Source organism: Mesoplodon densirostris, chromosome 4, assembly GCF_025265405.1.
Source record: "Mesoplodon densirostris isolate mMesDen1 chromosome 4, mMesDen1 primary haplotype, whole genome shotgun sequence".
Classification (NCBI taxonomy): Eukaryota; Metazoa; Chordata; class Mammalia; order Artiodactyla; family Ziphiidae; genus Mesoplodon; species Mesoplodon densirostris.
In genome coordinates this window covers 150,281,040-150,304,554 of record NC_082664.1, presented here as the reverse complement: position 1 = coordinate 150,304,554, position 23,515 = coordinate 150,281,040, and the positions used below count along the sequence as shown (strand labels likewise).

The window sequence follows — 23,515 nt, the reverse complement described above, 5'->3', positions numbered from 1 at the left end:
ATTTTCCTGAAGGCAGAGAAGAATTTAGCCACAATCACAAGAGAATGTTGTCTCTGAATTTGACAAACATCTTCTAAGCTCACAGCCTGACCCCTTCTAGATTTGTCCTAACTTTGTCCCATCTAACCAGGGATGGGTTCCAGGCTTTACTAGCCTGGGTGTGCACATGGCCCATGCTCCAGATTGCCAGTTATTGGTTCACTCTCGTAGTGATCACCAGGGGCTGAGGGTTGAGGGAAGAATGAATAAGTTAAACACAGAGGAATTTTAGGGCAGTGAAACTACTCTGTATGATATTATAAAGATGGATACATGTCATTACACATTTGTCCAAACCCATAGAATATACAACACCAAGAGTGAACCCTAATGTAAACAACACACTCTGAGTGATAATGACGTGTCAGTGTAGGTTCATCAGTTGTAACGAACATACCTCTCTAACAGGGGATGTTGAAATGGGGTGGCTGTGCATGTGGGGGGCAGGAGGTATATGGGAATCTCTGTACCTTCCACTCAATTTTGCTCTGAACCTAAAACTTCTCTAAAAAGTAAAGTCTATTAAAAGTGGAAAAAATGCCCCAGGTAATAGGAATCCCAATATAATGCTGTCCCTAAAAGGTGAGGGTGTCTATTATGATAAATACTTCTAGTGCTCGCTAATATTTCTGATTATTCTTTCCTTCTGTTCTTACAAGGGGATTGTGCCTCCCCCACCCACCTTGAAATTGAATATGGTCATATTACTTCCTTTGGCCAATGAAATGTGAATGAAAGTGGGACAGACTATGTGTGCTTGCCTTGAGAAAAAGGACATAAAAGGATTTAAAACCCAGTAAGTGGGCTTCTCATTCTTTTCCTGGGAACCTAGAATAGTAAGAACTTGGGCTGAAACTCAGTGGGAGAGTCTAAGGGCTGACACTCCTCTTGCAGAAGGCTGGGGAGGCTTAGGTGTGGCTGTTGTTTTCCTGTTAAAGGAGACCTTAGGGAATTTGTTAGCACAAATATATTTTAAAGTGGTGAATCAATGGTCAGGACCCAAGTGTTCCTGTGAACCTCTTTAGGAACCAAAGTTCAATTGCAAGAACAATGTATTTCAGAATATGGGTGGTGGTTTCTAGAAGCAATCAAGCAAAAATGGGAATTAGAAACTTCTAGATGTAAAACCATCTAGATTAAATGTCTTTTAACACAAACTTTTATTAGGGCTTGGATTTACTCCTTAAAATATCCAAGGCCAGGAATTTCATTATATCTCACAAGTAGCCCATCCTATCTCTCCATAGTTCTAAGAGATGAATTGATTTTATTCTTGCCATTCTCCTGCTCAATCAAATATTGAGACTCCTCAATAGTTGAGGACAGCGAGCATCTCCTCATTCCATTTCTTTCTTTCCCACCTCAGGCTTCTCATTGCCTTTAAATGTTCATCATGTTACTTAGTTACACATTATATTATTTATCCAATGATTAATTTACATAAGTAACACCATCATATGTTTTTATAAAAGTTGAAACAATAGAGGCAAAATATAGAATAAAATGCTTAAATCCCCTTTCATTACCCTCCACCTTTACGCCAACTTTTTATGTTTCTCTTCAGAGGTAAACATGTTAAATAGTTTGGTGCAGATCTTTCCAGCTTTTATGTCATATGTTTACATTCTATATCTGCATATACACAGAATGTTGTGGTTTGTACTTGTTTTTACTTGATGGAATTATATTACAGGTTTCATAGGTTTCCACTGATTTATATATTTCCATTGAACACTAGTTTTAGAGATGTTACTATAGCCGAACTTATAGACATATCTCACTCTATTTAATGGCTGCAAAAGTATCCCATAGTGTGAGTTCATCATAATTTATTTAACATTCCTTTATGGTTAGCACTTTAGGTGCTTTTCAGTTTTTCAATACTGTAACCAATGCTGAAATAAATATCTTCGTCTATGCATCTTTGTACATATGTTCAGATATTTCTTATAAGATAGATTCTTAGCAGTAGAATTGCTTATTAGAATGATAGAGAAACTTAACTTTTTATAGAGTCTATCTTAGCATCCTCCTATTATTTCTACAGTATTCATGCTGTGCTAATTTGCAAACCCATAGAGAGCACAAACAATCATCTATTTTCACATGACAACATTTCTTAGCCTAAGATGACTGATACAGATAATGGTAGTAGGAGTGAGTTGCTACCAGTAAAACAGAACATGGGATATAAGGCATTGGCTTCAGGGCCAGCCAGTGGTGATTTCTGTGTTGAGCCTGAAGAGATGGTAACCCATATTATGCAGTGGTGAAATATGTGGTCAAACTATTTCCCTGATAACTTGGAAAGCAGATAATATACCAAACGAGCTGATGGCTTTAGGCAAGAGTATTGGGAAACAGCATGCTAGTAGCAAGTTTTGGTGATTATTGTCTCCACTTGACAAGGTACTAGAATAAAGGGATGAACTCATAAAACAATTGCCAACTTAAGGAGATTAAGGACACCAGAGTCTAGAAATTCCAGGATTGCAATCTGAAAGATACAACTATTCTTCATCTCCAATCCTTTGAGCAACAAAGACAGTTAACATTTAGTTTGTCCAAAAGAAATGCACACACTTAACACCCTGAGGCAAGGCTTTAAGAAGAACCCAACATCCTATGTGCAACATCCCTATAAAAATGCACGAACTGGGGCTTCCCTGGTGGTGCAGTGGTTGAGAGTCCCTGCCGATGCAGGGGACATGGGTTCGTGCCCTGGTCCAGGAAGATCCCACATGCCACGGAGCGGCTAGGCCCGTGAGCCATGGCCGCTGAGCCTGCACGTCCGGAGCCTGTGCTCCGCAAAGGGAGAGGCCACAATAGTGAGAGGCCCGTGTACCAAAAAAAAAAAAAAATGCACGAACTGAATGTACTATGACTAAATAATCAGCCAAACCCAAACTGATAAATATTCAACAAAACAACTGACCCATACTCTTCAAAAATAATAATGGCATTAAAGACAAAGAAAGGACACAAAAGACACATGACAATTAAATGCCATCTGTGATCCTGGATTAGAAAAATCAGTAACATTATTGGAATAATTGGATAAATTTGAATATGTAGTATATCTAAGATAAGAATATTACAATTATCTGAATTTGATAATTATACTGTGGTTATGTAAAAGTATGTCCTTATTACATGCTGAAATATTTAAGAGTACAATATCGTCATTGCAACCTACTCTCAAATGGTTCATCAATAATGATGTGTGTGTGTCTAAAGCTAGCAAGCAAGAAAAATCTAAAAAGAGACAGAGAATGTAAATGTGACAAAAATGTGACAAAATATTAATAATTGGTGAATCTAGGAAAAGGATATATGGGGATTTCTTATACTATTCTTACCTTACTACCTTGGTGTAAATTTGAAAATTTTGAAAAGAAATGTTTAAAAAAATACTAAACCTTGGAACAAGGTCACAATATCTTAGACCTGCTACCTTTTGTTTAAAATCTGTGAATAAGGTAGCACTCAGTAATCATTAAGTTGGACATGAATTAATGAAGTGAGAATAAGGGTGTGGTTCTTCCACAAAAGTTTAATGCACTTAACATATTCACATATAAAAATAATTTGGGTTGTCACTATTGGCATGTGGAGCTGACTGAAATCAAATAGATAAAAGTCAACTAAGTTTTTACTGAGTACTACTGTCAAGGAAATGCCAGCCTTGACTAAAAGAATCTGATGGATCAAAACTCACTATAATCCTTGCTCCCAACCCTTCACGAGTAGGAAACAGGCAGAGAAAGTTGCTCAGCCTCCCAAGAGGGCTTATTCTTCAATGGTCTCTTCAGATGTGGTCAAGAAGAATAATGGCAAAGCATGGACTTCCTGGAGCACAGAGCTAAAAGGCTTAGAAAACAATGAACCTGGACCCAAACAAGGAATGCTCCCCAACCCCATCAGAGGGAACAGCTGCAATATTTGCACAATATGACTTCAGAATGGCTATGGAAGATTAGTTGCTATGAGCCTCATTCTTTCTGAATGTGGATGTTTATGGTGGTTATTCAATTCTGGTCTCATTATTGTTTGCTGAGTTTGGGATGTATAATGTGTCCTTTTGCTTCATAGAACTCTTGGCCAAGAGAAAGTACAGGAGAAATAAATAGCATGAGATTCTGAACTGTGAACCTAATATAGTGATTTCAATGCAGTTGGGGGCTGTTTCTTTTGGGAAAGGGGTGATGAGTAGATTTTGTCTAAGAAGGAGACGGCCAATGAGTCTGTTGGATTACATTAACTTAAAAATATTTGCAGAGGCTTCCTCTAATAAAATTATATATCTAGCCTATTGATGCCAGGCTTGGCCATTTGCTTTCCTTTGGTAAGTGAAATAGGAGCAAAAAGTGATACGTGCTGTTTCTGAATGGAAATCTTAGTAGCCATCATCCACTTTTGTCAATCTCTATTTTCCCTCTTGTAGGAGGCCAGAATTTCCCAGGTGGAATTTGCTCCATCAGCCTGAGTTGAAATAAAGAAGACATGGGCTGGTCTTTAACCAAATCATGACAGACATGTAATTTGAGAAAGAAATAAACTTTGAAGATTATAAAACAAAGATTCTGAGGTTGTTTGTTATCACAAAATAACTGAGCCTAAGCTGATTGATACAGGAAGATAATAATTAAAGTGTTCGAATATCCTCAAATTATGAATTCGAAATTTTGGACTTCATCATTCACAATATATTCTTAAGGATAACCATTAAAAATAGAAGTAAAATACACAGCATCTATACCAGTGAGAAGAATAGGAAATAAAATTTCAATGAATGTTGATACTGATTGTCACTAGGTGATGGGTCTGGGGGTTCACTATACTATGCTACTTTCATACATATTTGGAAATTCCCATGATAAAGAGTTTTTAAAAATTAAGTATAATTAATCAGAGAAACAGATCAAATAAGGGGAAAATATGATTACCTTGATGGACATCAAAAACATATACTAGTGCTTCCCTGGTGGTGCAGTGGTTGGGGGTCCCCCTGCCGATGCAGGGGACATGGGTTTGTGCCCCGGTCCGGGAGGATCCCACATGCCACGGAGCGGCTGGGCCCGTGAGCCATGGCCACTGGGCCTGCGTGTCCGGAGCCTGTGCTCTGCAGCGGGAGAGGCCACAACAGTGAGAGGCTTGCATACTGCAAAAAACAAACAAACAAACAAACAAAATATACTAAAAGTCAATACCCAAGCATGATTTTTTAAAATCCTTAGCACACTAGGAATAGTTTTCTTTTTACATCCGTTAAAGGATTTCTGTTGAAAAAAACTCAACTATATCAAAATATCATACTTAATGCTAAAATGTTAGTAATCTTCTTAAAACAAGAACAAGAAAAGGATGCCCACTATCACTTCTATTCAAGGGTTTCTAAAGTATCTGAGTTAAGACAAAAAGACATACCGATACACATACACATGTACCCATATGCATACCCAAACAAAGAGATAGACAAATCAGTTAATAAATAAATAGTTTTTAAATTAAGGCAAAATTAAGGAGCTGGAAAGTAAGAAACAAAACTGTCATTATGTAGAAATTATGACTGTCAACATATAAAATCCCAATTAATCAGCAGATAAATTGTTAAAAATGAGAAAAGAAAGTTAATCAAAATGGCCAATAAAAGCAGTATTCAAAAACTTCATTGCAGAGTCTATAGATCACAACAATTTTCAAATGTGATTTTAAAATATCATTGTAACAGCAATATATACATTTATATCACCTAGGAATAAATTTAGCAAGGTATGTATGAGACTTGTGTGAAAATATCAATTAAATTCCATTGAAAGATATGAAAGATGACAAACTTTGTACCCCATCTTCATGGATACAAAGTTTAAATATCACAGAGATGTCAGTTCTCCCCAAATTAATCCATAGATTTAGTGCAACTATCAATATTTGGATTGGCCAAAAAGTTCGTTTGGGTTTTTCCATAACATCGTATGGGAAAAAACTCAAATGAACTTTTTGGCCAATACAATGTAATTATCAATAGTGTTCTTTCAAAGAATCTGTCAAGCTGATTTTAGAAGTATTCAGTCCTAGGCATAGATCCAGAATAAAGAAAATAAAGAGTGGGAAATTACCAAATCAAATCAAAGATCTATAAAGCTATGTTCTGGTAATCTGGACACAGGAATAGAACATCAAACATAATATTGAAATCAGAAACAAACCTACACAAACAGGGTGATTCAATACATATCTGAGGTTCATTGCAGATAATCAAGGAAATGATAGAATATTCAATCAATGGTTCTGGAACAGTTGGTTATCCATGTGAAAAAAAATGAAATTGGATTTCAATGTTATCTCATGCACAAAAATCAGTTTCCATTGGATTTAAGTCTAAAATGTAACCAGCAAAACGTTAACACTCTTTAGATAGAAGCAAATATTTTTATGATCTTAGGATAGGAAAGAGCTATTTAAACATGAAACTAAAGCATTAACCTTTAAAATAGTTCATAAATTCCACTTCATTAATAGTAAGAACTTCTATTTATCAAAATATGCCATAAGTAGAGCCAAAAATAAGTAACAAAAGGGAAAACTGTATTTGTCACATTTAAACCTTGAATGCCTAAACACAACATAGAATCCTATAAATAAATTAAAAAGTACACCAGCAAAGTAGTCCTTCTCCAACTTCAATGAACACATAAATCCCCTGGGAATCTTGTTTAACTGAAGCTAATTCTGGGATGTGGGCTGAGATTTCTAACAAGCTCTCAGATGATGGTGATGCAGCTTGTCTACAGTCAACACTAAATGAAAACGCATGACAACATTTTGGCAGAAGATCTGAACAGGAATTTCATAGAAAAAGAATTAAAGTGGTCAATTCTTTTTTAAAAAAGAAAGAAATGGTGCTCAATTTCATAAATAATGAGAATGATGTTGCAAAAACTGAAAATTCTGATAATTCCAAGTGTTGTGAATGAACAGAAACTCATACACTGATAGTGAACCTTTGTTTTTGTTTAATTAGTATAGGCACTTCGTTTATAGAATGATTATATTACTACATGCTCATCAAGTGGAAAATAAGATAGCAGTAAAATGAATCACAGATGCATATAACAACATGAGTAAATTTTAAAATATAATTTTTAGTGAAAGAAAATCACAGAAGAGAACAAAATCAGGTTACTTAAAAAAAGAAAAATAGGGGCTTCCCTGGTGGCGCAGTGGTTGAGAATCTGCCTGCTAATGCAGGGGACACGGGTTCAAGCCCTGGTCTGGGAGGATCCCACATGCCATGGAGCAACTAGGCCCATGAGCCACAACTACTGAGCCTGCACATCTGGAGCCTGTGCTCTGCAACAAGAGAGGCCACAATAGTGAGAGGTCCGTGCACCGCGATGAAGAGTGGTCCCTGCTTGCCACAACTAGAGAAAGCCCTCGCACAGAAACGAAGACCCAAAACAGCAAAAATAAATAAATAACTAAAGGATTTCCTTTCTAAAAATAAACAAATAAATAAAAATAAACAATACATTGCTTGGAGATGTGTGTATATGAGATAATACTATTTTAGAAAGGAAAGACATTATTTTTAAAGATTTAGAATTATGGTTAGCTCTGGGGGTAGCACAACAAAGATGTACAGAAGGAGAGTGTGGTTCTAGTGATAACTCTCAATTTGTACGTTGTGTCATATTTCACAGATAATCTTGTAATTACTACGTCATAACATATGTATGTTACATATATATGTTTATATGTATCACATTAATAAAAAATATTAAATAAATTTATAAATATAAAAATTTACTTATGTTTATTTATAGGTACAGACATACTCTCATTGAAGTGTGTTGGTGTGTGTACGCATCTTGAACAACTATCTAAAATTAACGTGAGCTTCAAGATAGTGGAAGAATAAGACGTGGAGATCATCTTCCTCCCGACAAATGCATCAGAAATACATCTACATGTGGAACAACTCCTACAGAACACCAAATGAATGCTGGCAGAAGACATCAGACTTCCCAAAAGGCAAGAAACTCCACACGTACCTGGGTAGGGCGAAAGAAAAAAGAAAAAACAGAGACAAAAGAATAGGGACAGGACCTGAACCTCTGGGAGGGAGCTGTGAAAGAGGAAATGTTTCCACACCCTATGAAGCCCCTTCACTGGCAGGTATGGGGGATGGTGGTGGTGGGGGAGCTTCGGAGCCATGGAGGAAAGCGCAGCAACAGGGATGCAGAGGGCAAAGCAGAGAGATTCCCGCACAGGGGATCAGTGCCAACCAACACTCACCAGCCTGAGAGGCTTGTCTGCTCACCCGCTGGGGCGGGTGGGGGCTGGGAGCTGAGGCTGTGGCTTCGGAGTTCAGATCCCAGGGAGAGGACTGGGGTTGGCTGCGTGAACACAGCCTGAAGGGGGCTAGTGCACCACAGCTAGCCGGGAGGTAGTCCGGGGAAAAGTCTGGACCTGCCGAAGAGGCAAGAGACCATTGTTTCAGGGTGCACGAGGAGAGGGGATTCAGGGCACCGCCTAAACAAGCTCCAGAGATGGGCAGGAGCTGCAGCTATCAGTGCGAACCCCAGAGACTGGCATGAGATGCTAAGGCTGCTGCTGCAGCCACCAAGAAGCCTGTGAGCAAGCACAGGGCACTATCCATACCTCCCCTCCCGGGAGCCTGTGCAGCCCACCACTGCCAGGGTACCGTGATCCAGGGACAACTTCCCCGGGAGAACACAGTGTGCGCCTCAGGCTGTTGCATCAAGCCGGCCTCTGCCGCTGCAGACTTGCCCCACATTCCGTACCCCTCTCTCCCCCTGGCCTGAGTGAGACAGAGCGCCCTCATCAACTGCTCCTTTAACCCCATCCTGTCAGAGCAAAGAACAAATGCTCTCAGGCAACCTACATGCAGAGGCGGGGCCAAATCCAAAGCTGAACCCCAGGAGCTGTGCAAACAAAGGAGAGAAAGGGAAATCTCTCCCAGCAGCCTCAGGAGCAGCGGATTAAATCTCCACAGTCAACTTGGTGTACCCTGCATCTGTGGAATACCTGAACAGACAACGAATCATCCCAAATTGAAGTGATGAACTTTGGGAGCAAGGATATACATTTTTTCACATTTTCTCTTTTTGTGAGTGTATATGTACATGCTTCTTTGTGTGATTTTGTCTGTACAACTTTTCTTTTAACATTTGTCCTAGGGTTCTGTCTGTCAGTTTTCTTTTTGTTTTGTTTTATTTTTTAGTATAGTTTTTAGCACTTGTTATCATTGGTGGATTTGTTCTTTGGTTTGGTTACTCTCTTCTTTCTTTCTTTCTTTCTTTTTTGTATTAATTTTTAATTTCTTTATTTTTGCTAAATATTTTTTATTTTAATAACATTATTTTAATTTTTCTTTCTTTCTTTTTTTCTCCCTTTTCTTCTGAGCTATGTGGCTGACAGGGTCTTGGTGCTCCTGCTGGGTGTCAGGCCTGAGCCTCTGAGGTGGGAGAGCCAAGTTCCAGACATTGGTCCACCAGAGACCTCCTGGCTCCACATAATATCAAACAACGAAAGATCTCCCAAGATCTCCATCTCAATGCTAAGACCCAGCTCCACTTAGTGACCAGCAAGCTACAGTGCTGGACACCCTATGCCAAACAACTAACAAGACAGGAACACAACCACACCCATTAGACGACAGGCTGCCTAAAGTCATAATACAGTTACAGACACCCCAAAACACACCACCGGATGTGGTCTTGCCCACCAGAAAGACAATATCCAGCCTCATCCACCAGAACACAGGCACCAGTCCCCTCCACCAGGAAGCCTACACAACCCACTGAACCAACTTTATCCACTGGGGGCAGACATCAAAAAAAATGGGAACTATGAACCTGCAGCCTGTGAAAAGGAGACCCTAAACACAGTAAGGTAAGCAAAATGAGTAGACAGAGAAACACACAGCAGATGAAGGAGCAAGGTAAAAACCCACCAGACCAAACAAATGAAGAGGAAATAGGCAGTCTACCTGAAAAAGAATTCAGAGTAATGATAGTAAAGATGATCCAAAATCTTGGAAATAGAATGGAGAAAATACAAGAACGTTTAACAAGGACCCAGAAGAACTAAAGGGCAAACAGACAATGATGAACAACACAATAAATGAAATTTAAAATTCTCTAGAAGGAATCAAGAGCAGAATAACTGAGGCAGAAGAACAGATAAGTGACCTGGAAGATAAAATAGTGGAAATAACTACCACAGAGCAGAATAAAGAAAAAAGAATGAAAAGACTTGAGGACAGTCTCAGGGACTTCTGGGACAACATTAAATGTACCAACATTTGAATTATAGGGGTCCCAGAAGAAGAAGAGAAAAAGAAAGGGACTGAGAAAATATTTTAAGAGATTATAGTTGAAAACTTCCCTAATATGGGAAAGGAAATAGTTAATCAAGTCCAGGAAGCAGAAAGTCACATACAGGATAAATCCAAGTAGAAAAATGCTAAGACACATATTAAACAAGCTATCAAATATTAAATACAAAGAAAAAAATATTAAAAGCAGCAAGGGAAAAATGACAAATAACATACAAGGGAATCTCCATAAGGTTAACAGCTGATCTTTCAGCAGAAACTCTGCAAGCCAGAAGGGAGTGGAAGGAGATATTTAAAGTGATGAAAGGAAAAAACCTACAACCAAGATTACTCTTCTCAGATGGATCTCATTCAGGTTTGATAGAGAAATTAAAACCTTTACAAACAAGCAAAAGCTAAAAGAATTCAGCACCAGCAAACCAGCTTTACAACAATTGCTAAATGAACTTCTCTAGTCAGGAAACACAAGAGAAGGAAAAGGCCTACAATAACAAACCCAAAATAATTAAGAAAATGGTAATAGGAACATACATATCAATAACTACCTTAAATGTATATGGATTAAATGCTCCAACCAAAAGACATAGACTGCCTGAATGGATACAAAAACAAGACCCATATATATACTGTCTACAAGAGACCCCCTTCAGCCCTAGGGACACATACACACTGAAAGTGAGGAGTTGGAAAAATATATTCCATGCAAATGGAAATCAAAAGAAAGCTGGAGTAGCAATTCTCATATCAGACAGAATAGATTTTAAAGTAAAGACTATTAAAAGAGACAAAGAAGGACACTACATAATGATCAAGGGATCAATCCAAGAAGAAGACATAACAGTTGTAAATGTTTATGTACCCAACATAGGAGCACCTCAATACATAAGGCAAATGCTAACTGCATAAAAGAGCAAATTGATAATAACACAATCATAGTAGAGGACTTTAACACCCCACTTTCACCAATGGACAGATCATCCAAAATGAAAATAAATAAGGAAACACAAGCTTTAAATGATACATTAAACAAGATAGACTTAATTGATATTTATAGGATATTCCATCCAAAAACAACAGAATACACATTCTTCTCAAGTGCTCATGGAATATTCTGCAGGATAGATCATATCTTGGGTCACAAATCAAGCCTTGGTAAATATAAGAAAATTGAAATCATATCAACTATCTTTTCCAACCACAGTGCTATGAGACTAGATATCAATTACAGGAAAAAATCTGTAAAAAATACAAGTGCATGGAGGCTAAACAATACACTACTAAGTAACCAAGAGATCACTGAAGAAATCAAAGAGGGAATCAAAAAATACCTAGAAATAAATGACAATGAAGACACGACAACCCAAAACCTATGGGATGCAGCAAAAGCAGTTCTAAGAGGGAAGTTTATAGCAATACAATCCTACCTCAGAAACAATAAACATCTCAAATAAACAACCTAACTTTACACCTAAAGCAATTAGAGAAAGAAGAACAAAAAAACCCAGAGTTAGCAGAAGGAAAGAAATCACAAAGACAATATCAGAAATAAATGAAAAAGAAATGAAGGAAACAATAACAAAGATTGATAAAACTAAAAGCTGGTTCTTTGAGAAGATAAACAAAATTGATAAACCATTAGCCAGACTCATCAAGAAAAAAAGGGAGAAGACTCAAATCAATAGAATTAGAAACGAAAAAGTAAAAGTAACAACTGACACTACAGAAATACAAAGGATCATAAGAGATTACTACCAGCAATGATATGCCAATAAAATGGACAACTTGGAAGAAATGGACAAATTCTTAGAAAAGCACAACCTTCTGAGACTGAACCAGGAAGAAGTAGAAAATATAAACAGACCAATCACAAGCACTGAAATTGAGACTGTGATTAAAAATCTTCTAACAAACAAAAGCCCAGGACCAGATGGTTTCACAGGTGAATTCTATCAAACATTTAGAGAAGAGCTAACATCTATCCTTCTTAAACTCTTCCAAAATATATCAGAGGGGGAAACACTCCCAAACTCATTCTACAAGGCCACCATCACCCCGATACCAAAACCAGACAAACATGTCACAAAGAAAGAAAAGTACAGGCCAATATCACTGATGAACAGAGATGCAAAAATCCTCAACAAAATACTAGCAGACAGAATCGAACAGCAAATTAAAAGGATCATACACCATGATCAAGTGGGATTTTTCCCAAGAATGCAAGGATTCTTCAATACATGCAAATCAATCAATGGGATACACCATATTAACAGATTGAAGGATAAAAACAATATGATCATCTCAATAGATGCAGAAAAAGCTTTTGATAAAATTCAACACCAATTTATGATACAAACCCTCCAGAAAGTAGGCATAGAGGGAACTTACCTCAACAAAATAAAGTCCATATATGACAAACCCACAGCCAACATCCTTCTCAATGGTGAAAAACTGAAACTACTTTCACTAAGATCAGGGACAAGACAAGGATGCCCACTCTCACCACCATTATTCAACATAGTTTTGGAAGTTTTAGCCACAGCAATCAGAGAAGAAAAAGAAATAAAAGGAATCCAAACTGGAAAAGAAGAAGTAAAGCTGTCGCTGTTTGCAGATGACATGATACTACACATAGAGAATCCTAAAGATGCTACCAGAAACTACTAGAGCTAATCAATGAATTTGGTGAAGTAGCAGGATACAAAATTAATGCACAGAAATCTCTTGCATTCCTGTACACTAATGATGAAAAATCTGAAAGAGAAATTAAGGAAACACTCCCATTTACCATTGCAACAAAAAGAATAAAATAACTAGGAATAAACCTACCTAGGGAGACAAAAGACCTGTATGCAGAAAACTATAAGACACTGATGAAAGAAATTAAAGATGATACAAGCAGATGGAGAGATATATTATGTTCTTGGATTGGAAGAATCAACATTGTGAAAATGACTATACTACTCAAAGCAATCTGCAGGTTCAATGCAATCCCTGTCAAATTACCAATGGCATTTTTCAAAGAACTAGAACAAGAAATTTTACAATCTGTATGGAAACACAAAAGACCCCGAGTAGCCAAAGCAATATTAAGAAAGAAAAATGGAGCTGGAGGAATCAGGCTCCCTGACTTCAGACTGTACTATAAAGTCATAGTAGTCAAGACAGTATGATACTGGCACAAAAACAGAAATATAGGTCAGTGGAACGGGATAGAAAGCTCAGAGATAAACTCACGCACATATGGTCAACTTACCTTTGATAAAGGAGGCAAGAATATACAATGGAGAAAAGACAGCCTCTTCAATAAGTGGTGCTGGGAAAACTGGACAACTACATGTAAAAGAATGAAAGTAGAACACTCCCTAACACCATACACAAAAATAAACTCAAAATGGGTTAAAGATCTAAATTTAAGGCCAGACACTATAAAACTCTTAGAGGAAAACATAGGCAGAACACTCTATGACATAAATCACAGCAAGGCCCTTTTTGACCCACCTCCTAGAGAAATGGAAATAAAAACAAAAATGAACAAATGGGACCTAATGAAACTTAAAAGCTTTTGCACAGCAAAGGAAACCATAAATAAGACGAAAAGACAACCTTCAGAACGGGAGAAAATATTTGCAAACTGACAAAGGATTAATCTCCAAAATTTATAAGCAGCTCATGCAGCTCAATATCAAAAAACCAAACAACCCAATCCAAAAATGGGCAGAAGACCTAAATAGACATTTCTCCAAAGAAGATATACAGATTGCCAACAAACACATGAAAGAATGCTCAACATCACTAATCATTAGAGAAATGCAAATCAAAACTACAATGAGATATCACCTCACACCAGTCAGAATGACCGTCATCACAAAATCTACAAAATGTAACTGCTGGAGAGGGTGTGCAGAAAAGGGAACCCTCTTGCACTGCTGGTGGGAATGTAAATTGATACAGCCACTATGGAGAACAGTATGGAGGTTCCTTAAAAACTAAAAATAGAACGACCATACGACAGAGCAATTCCACGACTGGGCATATACCCTGAGAAAACCATAATTCAAAAAGAGTCATGTACCACAATGTTCATTGCAGCACTATTTACAATAGCCAGGTCATGGAAGCAATCTAAGTGTCCATTGACAGAAGATAGGATAAAGAAGATGTGGCACATATATACAATGAAATATTGCTCAGCCATAAAAAGAAATGAAACTGAGTTTTTTGTAGTGAGGTGGGTGGACCTAGAGTCTGTCATATAGAGTGAAATAAGTCAGAAAGAGAAAAACAAATACTGTATGCTAACACATATTTATGGAATCTAAAAAAAAAAAGTTATGAAGAACATAGTGGCAGGACAGGAGTAAAGATGCAGATGTAGAGAATGGACTTGAGGACACGGGGAGGGAGAAGGGTAAACTGGGATGAAGTGAGAGAGTGGCATGGACTTAAATATACTACCAAATATAAAACAGATAGCTAGTGGGAAGTAGCCACATAGCACAGGGAGATCAGCTCAGTGCTTTGTGACCACCTAGAGGGGTGGGATAGGCAGGGTGGGAGGGAGACGCAAGAGGGAAGAGATATGGGGATATATGTATATGTATAACTGATTCACTTTGTTATAAAGCAGAAACTAACACACCATTGTAATACTCTAATAAAGATGTTAAAAATAAAATAAAATAAAATAAAATAAACGTGAAAAGACTTCAAGAAACACAATTACCTAATCTTATAGAGATTTAGATTAATAAAATACTTTTACATATTCCTAGGAAGATATATTTACACATCGCTACATAGGTAAAATTATGGATTTATTTTCATAAACGTTTAGTGCATAGATCTATATCTTATCCTCAAAGAGACAGAAATAGAGAAATTGGCATGTGACACTTCTATAATCACATACAGATACTGACATGCTTGCACATTCTTAGTGATGACATTCTATGCATATACAAATACAAATGTATTTATAATTATAGACCTAGTACAAATAAATTTACATAATCCTGCATGACTATATATACAAATACATTTTACTAATATTAAACAAGCTCCAGATCCAGACACACACAAAAATATATATATCTTACATAGTGTCAAATATATGTAGTTACTCATAATCCCATACAGATACATAAGGGAGCTCTACTTACATAATCCTATATCGATAGTGACACAGAAATTTTCATGGTTCCATGTAGGAACAGAAGCTAGTACCCTAAATAACACCATACAGAGATAGATTATTCTAAACATATAAAGTTATAGATACTAACTGATATACATAATCTTTAAAGATATATTTATGTATTCTAAACAGATGAAATGACTGATACAGCAATATTTTGCAATACTAAGCAGATACCCATACATTTATGGAACACTATATAGAGACTATTTATGTATTAGCATTCTATAGGTGAAGCTACATAATTTGGGATAGCTAACATTGCATAATCTGATATGGAATCAGTGAAAGAAATATTTGGATCATCCTCTACAGACATGGGTATATTTACATAATCTTAACAAAATGTCCTTTTGCATAATTCATTTTGTAAATAATCCATTTGCATAATCCCTTATGAAGATACAGATATATTTGCATAATCCATTACAGGAGTAGACTCATGTATAAATGTCTATATATTCCTGTATAGATAGATGTATATGTGTTTACACAAGTCCATAGAAGAATTTCTACACAGATATATATATATATAAACTACTAGGTATTAAAACTATAGAGAGATTCATTTTCATAATTGTATAATGTAAAGCACAAATACATTAATATGTGTATTTGCATATATGTATTCATACACACATTAGATTTATATAGTTATATAATTAACCATGATCTGAAACAGATGTGGAATAAAAATCTTATTCTGGTACAGCTAAAAAATCCAATGAATAATCCTATACAGTCAGACAATCTATATTCATAATCCTATGGAGCTATAGATATATAAAATCCTGTATATAATTGTGTAGAAAATAGATTGTAATCTCCTCCAGATCCAGATTTGAATCCAGATTTATGCCCTTAATTCTATCCATATTCATGTCCACAACCTCATACAGATGTCCATCTTTAACTTCATTCCCATCTACAACCATGACCACAACTACAAACCTAACCTTAGCTCCTCCCCAACTTTATATGCCATCCCAATCTCAAGTCCATCCACACACTTGTGTACATATACACCCAATTATACCCGTAATCTGATCACTCAACATTACTCCTGTTTAAATCGACATCTTCATAATCTTACATACATAGACATCCATATAACTAGTCCTCTATGTACATAAATATATGTATATTCTATCATATGTGTATGTTTTTCCTGTTCTTAAACACACACACACACACACACACACTTTATTCTGGATACAAACACATACAGATACTTAGTCTTATATATACTTGATTTACTATAACAATACTTCAGCTTATTTATTTGCTTTTTCATGTATATATTTCTATACATAAATATAATTCCATTCCCATACACAAACACACATACAGTTTTTTGTTTGGAAGGGGTTACTGTATGTTTTGAAATAATGGAATCATATTATATATTTTCCTGCTTCCTTTCTCTACCTAAAAATACTTTGTGGATAGCTTTTCAAATCAACTGGTATGCAGCTCATTCATTCGATGGGCAGTACGTTTCTTGCTCATTTTTGTCACAACTAACAATGGCGTAATAAATAGCTATGTGTATGGATTCTTATGTACTGTGGCTTTTGTTTCTAAAAGAAAATTTTCCCAGGAGTGAATTTCTAGGTCAAAAGCTATACACTATTTTAATAGGTGTTGTCAGATTGCTTTCCAAAAAAAGATTAACAATTTACCTTGCCACCAGCAATGCATATGGGTACATTTTCCCTAGATTTCTACTTGTAACAGTTATAGATCTTTTAAATCATTTTCACTAGTCTGTGAGTATTAAGTGCTATTTCATTGTTAATTCAATTTTATTTCCCTATTTGTGAATTTGAGCAAATTTTCTTATTTTCTGAGTCATTTGGAGTTGTTGTACTATGAATTATCATTGTATATACTTTGCTCACTTTCCCTTTGGATTATTCCACACTTTCTTCTCGATTTGCAGGAGTACTTTTTAAATTTTAAGTAGTAACTTTACATCTATCATATGGATTTCAATTATTTTAGCCAGATCTATTATTTATTTGTTGACTGATACACGGTATCTTTTGCGTCTGAAATCACAATCTATATGTATTTTTAGTGAAAGGATTCAATCTGCTCATATTTATTGCAATTATTGAGCTGTTTGATCTTATTCCTTCCATTTTCTTTTGTGTTTGTTACTCATTTTACCTAAGTATATTTCTTTTCTTTTACTTGTATTTGTGGGTTTGATCAAATAAACTATAGATTCTGTAATTTTTACCTTTTTAATTGGAATGTGTACTGTATTTTCCATTACACTTTTGTTTACTTTTTCTTTCCCAGCCTTTCATAATCATATGTACATGACTCTACTATTAAAACTGAAGTTTTAAACTTTTTAGAAATGATGGCACTGTATTTGTGGGTTATGGACAAAATGATATTCATAGATTGTGACATGCTTAATATTTTTTTTACATCTTTATTGGCGTATAATTGCTTTACAATGGTGTGTTAGTTTCCATGCTTAATATTTATTGAGCATCTACTATATGCCAGAGATTTGTGAGGTACTGGGGAGACTTGAGTGTACAAGGGGGATAAAAGTCCTGCCCATGCTACTGTTCCCAACTGAACGAATGGTGGTGCCACTCACTGAGAGGTAGAATACCAGGGAAGCTCATCAGCTTATAAATGATATTGAAGCATGGAGATGAATATTGGTAATAAAAGCTAATATTTATAGTGACTGAACTATATTCCATTGTTCTAGATTTCTTAAAATGTATTAACTCAATTCTTCACAACTGTTCTCTGAAATAGATACCGTTACTATTTCTTCAGAAACTCAAGGCACAGAAAAATTTGTTTCCCTCACTTTATACAAATACTATAACACAAAACTATTAAGTGACAGAATTGGGATTAGGTTCTAAGCACATTAGATCCAGCTCCCACACCCAGACCATTGTTCACTCAGGCGCTCTGGATGAGATCACCTAGAGAGTTCAGGAAGATAAAGAAAATAGGTCTGCATTAGAACCCTGAGACACAGCAACATTCAGAGTTGGAAAGGGGTGGAGAAACCAGCTACGGAGATTGAAAAAAAAAAGTGTTGAGTTGAAAAAATCAGGAGACTAGTATCTGGGAAAGTAAGTGAAGTTAATGGTTCAAGAAGGAGTTGAGACATGGTCAGACATTAATATAATATAAACAAACAAAAACCCTAGTAAACTTGATCAAAAAAACCCCAAAGTTTTAAAAAGAAACAAAATAGGCAAATTCTGGTAAATACGATATTTTAAAGCTAGAGAAAGCACACAAATGCAGCATTAAGAATAAAGATGACCATGTATCTACACATACAAAGGATATTTAAATATCACATGAGAATATTATGCTCAAACTTACAAAATAAATTTGAAAATATAGATAAATAGAATTACTTCCCAGGAGTAGATTAATTACCAAAATCACCTCAGGAAGAAGTGGAAAACTTAGACCCAAAATCATACCAAAAAATTGAGAAGCTATTAAAATATCTACTTTTGAAAAGTTACTAAAAGATCTACTCAGATCATTTTATAGAAGAATTTACCAGGTCTTCACGGAAGAGAAAATTCCATTAATTTTTTTTTTTTTACTTTCTGGCCTCACCGGGTGGCACATGGGATCTTAACTCCCCAACCAGGGATCGAACCTGCGTCCTCTGCATTGGAAGCTCAGAGTCTTAACCACTGGACCACCAGGAAAATCCCAAAACTCTATTTTTAAGAAGCTGTTCCAGAGCACGGAGAAACACAAAACTTCCCAATTCACCATAAGAAATCAGCCTGACCAGATATGCAAAACACAAGAAGACAGAACCAAAAATAAAAAATAAATGTATAAACATGCATCACTATTGAAAATAAACGCAAGTATCACAACTAAAGTATAAATTAGTATTTGAACCCAGTCAATTATTCAAACGAATACTACTTCACAGTCAAGCTTGGTTGATCCCCAAAAGGCAAAGGTGTTTCAAATTTCAACCTCCGGGAATATATTGATGGTATTCACTACACTAAAGATTAAAGGAAGAAAATCATACCTCCATCTCAAAAGATGAAGAAAAATATTTGAACCAATTCCTGATTAGAGAAAAAAATGCTTACCAAAAAAAATCACCTTAGTAAACTAGACATAGAGGAAAACTTCAACAGCCTAATATTGCAGGTTGCAATATTGCAGAAACGTTGTTTTAGCTATAAGCATTAGAAATCTCCAGACCGACAGCCTTAAAAAAGGAAGAAGTCTTAGGTAAAGTGCCTCCAGGGATAGTTAATTAAGTAGCTTAAAATCATCATCAAAGACACAATGTGCCGGAGTGCGGCCGCCGAGCCTGGGCCGGGGACCTGGCAGGCAGGACGTAGGGGGCGCGGGGAAAGAGTGGGGCTGGCCCGGAGGAGCGCGCCCCGGAGCGTGAGGACCAGAGCGGCGCCGGCCGCCGCCCTGCGCCCGGAGGCGGGGCTACGCGGCCCCTCCGCCCCCGGCTCGGGCGTCTAGTCCGTCCACCGCCTCCTCAGAGCTTCGCCTGGGCTGGCCGGACGGACCCCAAGGACTGTTTTTTTTTTTTTTTTTTTACCATCTGTGAAAACTTCCTGTAATTCATTTTTCCTCACTCCAGTATTAAGAAATATACCAAATTAAAAAGATATGAATGAATATCCTACAAAAAGGAAAAGGAAGACTTTACACCCTTCTCGTTATTCAGATTCCTCTGGAATAAGCAGAATTGCGGATGGATTCCATGGAATTTTTTCTGATCATTGTTACAGTGTTTGTTCTATGAGACAACCAGACAAAATATTTTGACAACAAAGTCTAATCATGAAAAAAACAACAAAGTTCATTAGTGGGACATCCTGCAAAATACCCTACCAGTCCCCTCAAAATTGTCATGGTCGTCGAAAACAGGGGAAGTCTGAGAAACTGCTACAGCTAACAGTAGCCTAGAGACATGACAACTAAGTGATGATGATTCTGATACAGAGACATCAAATGACTTGTCAAAATTTACAGATGGAATCAAGGCCACAAACAGAAATCAAAACTACCTGGTTCCAGGTCCTGTACGTAGAATTCTAGACCATACTGCCTTTTCTACAGAAAAACTTGCTGATACTGAAACTTGTGATGAAGAGTGCGACTCCCCTGAATCAATCAACCAGCAAACTCAAGAGGAGAGCCCTATAGAAGTTCATACTGCTGAAGATGTTCCAGTTGCTGCAGAAGTACATGCAATTCCTGAAGATTATGATATAGAGACAGAAAACTATTCCTCTGAGAGTCTCCAAGACCAAACTGATGAAGTGCCACCAGCTAAATTTTGCAAAATTCTTGACAAGAGCGAAGCTTTGAATGTGACTGCCCAGCAGAAATGGCCTTTACTGAGAGCTAATAACAGTGGCCTCTATAAATGTGAACTTTGTGAGTTCAACAGCAAATATTTTTCTGATTTAAAGCAGCATATGATCTTGAAGCATAAGCGTAGTGATTCAAATGTGTGTCGAGTATGCAAAGAAAATTTCTCTACCAATATGCTTCTGATCGAACATCCAAACTGCATGAAGAGGATCCCTACATTTGTAAATACTGTGACTGTAAAACAGTAATTTTTGAGAACCTCAGCCAGCACACTGCAGACACCCATTTTAGTGATCACCTTTATTGGTGTGAGTAGTGTGATGTACAGTTCTCCTCAAGCAGTGAACTCTACCTACATTTCCAGGAGCACAGCTGTGATAAACAGTAATGTGTCAGTTCTGTGAACATGGAATGAATGATCCAGAAGACTTGCATAGCCATGTGGTAAATGAGCATGCATGTAAATTAATAGAGTTAAGTGATAAGTATAACAATGGAGAACATGGACAGTACAGCCTCTTAAGCAAAATTACATTTGACAAATGTAAAAACTTCTTTGTATGTCAAGTATGTGGGTTTCAGAATAGACTTCATACAAATGTTAACAGGCCTGTTGCTATTGAACATACTAAAATTTTTGCTCATGTCTGTGATGACTGTGGGAAAGGCTTTTCAAGCATGCTAGGATATTGCAAACATTTAAATTCACACTTATCTGAAGGGATTTATTTATGTCAATATCGTGAATATTCAACAGGACAGATTGAAGATCTTAAAATTCAGCTAGATTTCAAGCATTCAGCTGATTTACCTCATAAATGTAGTGACTGCTTAATGAGGTTTGGAAATGAAAGGGAATTAATAAGTCATCTTCCAGTCCATGAGACAACTTGATTGTTCTCTTTAACTTCCATAATGATGTAAAATAATAAATTTGATGTAAAATAATAAATTTGACTTTTTGCAGTTATTAAAATGGATGATTTTAAACACAACTTATGAGAACTGTCTTTAACAAGATTTATTTATTTATTTATTTATTTTTGTGGTATGGGCCTCTCACTGTTGTGGCCTCTCCCGTTGTGGAGCACAGGCTCCGGACACGCAGGCTCAGCGACCATGGCTCACGGGCCCAGCCGCTCCGCGGCATGTGGGATCTTCCCGGACCGGGGCACAAACCCGTGTCCTCTGCATCGGCAGGAGGACTCTCAACCACTGCGCCATCAGGGAAGTCCAACAAGATTTTTTTAATTGCCAATTTTCTTGGCATTGCTACCTTTTCCAGTATATAATTGTATACTAAATGTGGTATTTTCAATGTACTGTAGTTGGTAGTTTTAACCACTTTTGGACTATCATCGTGTTTCTTGCATGTGCTCTGATTTCATAGATTGATAAGAAACAGATGTACTAAAAAAAAAAAAGATACCATGTCCCTCCATATTTCTCTCTGTTCATGGTATTGGCATTCTCCTTGCTACCTTGCCTCACAGACATTATTCTGAAAAAATAGCAATGTGCCTTAGAGGAAGGACTATTTTCTCCCACTGTCTGTAAAATGGAGAATCTTTCTTAGAAGTTCCACAAAAGACTTTTGTCTCATTAGCTGGAATTTCATCACAACCTCATTCTTAGACCAACCCCTGGTAATGGGAGTGAGATGACGAAGAAAACACGGCCATGTGAAGGAGTGTGGATTACCCAAACAAAGTCAGAGTTTTATTAGAAGGAAATAAATATGTTACTTAGGGTACCTGAAGTGTCTGTTAGAGATTTCTATCTGAAACCTGAAATAACAGCATATTTAAGATGTAATTAAACGGTGAAAAATTAGAGGCATCCCTCTTGAAGTCAGGAACAAAATGAGGCTGCCAATATCCTTAGTATACAACGCTGTATTAGGGATCCTAACAATTCACTCAATAATATTTGAGTGCTTACTAGGCACCTGGTACTATATTAGGTATTATAAACACAATAATAAGCAAATCTCAGAATCTGCTCTCTACTAGAAAAGAAAGACAAAAACCAAGCAAACACAAAATAACTACAATTTATTCTAAAGGTTGTGCTGAAAACAAATGGAAGGCTGAGAGAGAGAAGAAGGGGAACTTTCTTTAGGAGATCAGGAAACTCTTTATTGAGAGAGATTTAAGCCGGGATCTAAGAATTAGAAGGCCCTGGCTACAGAAGAATAGAGCAAATGTTCCACATAGAGGAAAATGCCCAGAGACCAGAAAGAGATGTGGTATTAGGACTGAAAGATGAATGTGGCTAAAGCACAACAAGCAAGGAACTATTAGGGAGATTGATAAAGATTGGAAGGAACCAGATCCTACCTGGCCTGTATGTCTTTTATGCTTTACAGTGTATTAGACCACGACTGGAAGACTAAGTTGAGGAATGACATGGTACAATTCCTAAGTTAGGAAAGTCACTTCTACTACTCTTTGGAGATGGGATTGAAGAACGCAAAGTAGACCTGAGGGTACCAGTTTAGAGGCCATTTCAACTCATTCAGATGAGAGATGATGGTGGCTGTTATG

At 36.8% G+C, this 23,515-nt stretch overlaps 1 pseudogene; it reads left to right on the top strand.

Moving 5' to 3' along the window:
- Nucleotides 1-20,239: 20,239 nt before the first annotated feature.
- Nucleotides 20,240-21,863, top strand: LOC132487622 (zinc finger protein 639-like; annotated as a pseudogene).
- Nucleotides 21,864-23,515: the final 1,652 nt, after the last annotated feature.